This window comes from Galeopterus variegatus, unplaced genomic scaffold (genome assembly GCF_000696425.1).
Source record: "Galeopterus variegatus unplaced genomic scaffold, G_variegatus-3.0.2 Scaffold975, whole genome shotgun sequence".
Taxonomy (NCBI): Eukaryota; Metazoa; Chordata; class Mammalia; order Dermoptera; family Cynocephalidae; genus Galeopterus; species Galeopterus variegatus.
This window is the reverse complement of record NW_007727086.1, coordinates 432,263-435,227: the sequence shown is the minus strand read 5'-3', so window position 1 is coordinate 435,227 and position 2,965 is coordinate 432,263.

The following is a 2,965-nucleotide window of genomic DNA, read 5'->3' as shown; positions in this document are numbered from 1 at the left end:
CTATTGCTGTTGTGATAGCATTAGTCAGTTTCTTTTTCTTGGTGTTCACAGCATTAGTTCGCAGATGTTAGTTGCCATGAATATGTATCAGCAGAAAGTGTCAACCACAACCTATAGTAGCAATTGCAAACCTCGCCTCATTTACACTGTTGGGCTTTCTGTACTTGGCTCTCTCCTTTTTTACTGTATGTGTGTCCTTGTAACTTTTATGTCCTTTGTATTTGTTCTATCAGAAGAAGTGAATTTTCTCTAGTTTCTCAAGACAGGGATTATTTCTGCCATTTAAAATAAATATCTTGGATATTTTATATGCCCATCATGTACCCAATTTTATTTCCTTTGAAAATTTCTGCTCTGCATAGCATAGGTCTCTGTATGTCAGTGGCAATTCATATTGTATTTACATGTGAAAACAATCAAACAATCAAACAAAAAATATCAGTGAACCAGTGAGAGATTCAGCCAAGTGTCACATATCCAAAACAAATAGTAATTTTTTTTGCCCTTCGTAAAGACAGAAATGTAAATGTTAATTTTAGCAGAAGTTATAGGCTGTAGGAATTTGATAAATCCCATTGAAAGCAGAAACAATTTGATAATAAGCTTATCTTCAATCTATTTATGCAATGTTAATTAAATGGATTAAAATCTATTGTTTAAAATATAAATAGAAACTTTACAACCTAAGGCACATTACAATTTTAAGTTTAAAAAGAAGAGAAATAATGCAATCAAATAATCCTTTAAGTAGAAAGACTTATAATGAGCAAAACCAACTGCTTGCTGCTTTATAAATTCATGTATTTGTTCATTCAACAGGTATTTATTGAGTGCCTTAACAGGGAATAGAATGGAGTCTGTACCCTGAAATGACTTAAACTTCATTAGGCGAAATGGACAGTGCTTAGAAAAATGTGTAAGCAAGATAATTTCAGATTGTGATAGTTGTTCGAAGGAATCAACAGATGGAGCATTAATTTAGGCAACCACTTTGGGTGGGCTGCTTGGAAGGTCCTTTCAAAAGAAGGGATTTTTGAGGTAAAGGATCAGAAGAGAGGGCTCTGTGAAGATCAGGGGGACACACGTTCTAGGCAGAGGGAATACATTTGAAGGCTGAAATTTATGGAATGAGGACATGTTATGAGATGATCCTGGGAAGGAAAAATAGGGACAAAGTACTCAAGGCATAGTAGGCCATAGTGAGGAGTGATAAGATCTAACGAATGTTTTTAATGATCTCTCTGACTATTGTGTGAATAATGGATAGTAGGGAAGCGAATGGAGAGGCTGGGAGACCCAGCTGCTACTGGTGACTTGGATGTGAGGCAATGGGGACTCAGAGTGGGGCAGTGGAGGAGGTAAGGAATTGAGGCAGAGGAGCCAACAGGACTTGGTGAGAGAAACGAAGGAATCATGATGAACATCAGCCCCAGGATACTCTTAGTATAAAAAGGGAAAGCAACAATTAACACAGTGCAAACCTTAGTGAAACAGGAAACAAACCAAAGAGGCAAGAACTATTTACATTAAGTTAATCACATATTTCCATTCTACAACTGAGGGGTGAGATCTTCATACCTAAGTGAGGCATTCCATAGACTCAGTCCACCTGCATTGCAGGTTTAAGCTCTGCCAAGACCTTTTAATGAAAAAGGTCTAGCTGTAGACAGTTTCTCTCAAGTGGAGCTATCTTGTTTCTCTACTCCCAGCACATAGTACCGTGCACCTCACAGTAGAGTAAGCCTAAGTAGGTTAAATTCAGCATCAATTTCTACTCTTAGTTTCCTTTAGCAATTGTAAATTTTTAAAGGGTCTTCTATGTGCTGGGCACTCAGATTCTTTCCACAAAGTTGGAATTCATATCTACATCTGTTGTGTTCTAAAACTTTTGTTCTTTCATGACCCTGTGCTGCCTAATTGATCAGAAAACATATATTAATTAATCGTTTAGAAATGCATGTTTTTTGACTCCTAGTAGGTGTTCAGTAAAAAGTATAGTGGAAAATGGTGACAGAGAAACATAAAGACAAACTAAAGGGACTTATTCATTTCTCCCTGATAAAATAATAAAGGTACCAAATGTTCTAAATAAATAATTCTGCCAGTCCATGGAAGGAAACTCTCTAAGGGGTCACGAGAAGAGTAGATTTCTCAGAGCACGACTTATTCATTTCTCCCTGATAAAATAATAAAGGTACCAAATGTTCTAAATAAATAATTCTACCAGTCCATGGAAGGAAACTCTCTAAGGGGTCATGAGAAGAGTAGATTTCTCAGAGCAGAGAAGAGTAGATTTCTCAGAGCACAACAAATCAGATGGTAGATAAAAGGCTGATTGTGGTTTGTATTAAAGCACTTGCAAAGTACTATACTATGTATCAAAAGGTGAAAAATGATAGATCAAAGCTAAGATTAATAGAAGGTTAGATTTAGGGTCTTGAGAAAAGAAGGAAAAAACAAATGTGAGTAGAAGAGGAATATTCTTTTTCATTGTTCTCATTCAGCTGTGATGCTTCTAAAATAGAGTCCTGGGACCACCCCCACCTCATCCCAAGATGCTCTGGAAGCATGGGAATGGCCTGTTTAACAAGCATTCTTAGGTGATTTTGGTACAAGTAGTTAATGCAACACACTTTGGGAAATACTGATTTAGTCCAGTTTCTAATTTACAAATCAGCATGAGACGCATACAGGGAAAAGGTTATCCAAAGTTGCATTAGTCTTTTTCACTAGAGCTTAGGCTAACTCACAGTTTCCTAGAGGCCTAGTTTTCCCCTTTTTGATACTTGGATTTAAATTTCCAATTCCAGCCATGGACCTGCTAACAACACGTATCATTGCTATTTCTCTTCCAGAATCACAACCACGGCTGCCTGTATGATGGATCTAAGGCGGTACCCACTGGATGAACAAAACTGCACCTTGGAAATTGAAAGCTGTAAGTCTTTCTGAGAATCCAGCTAGA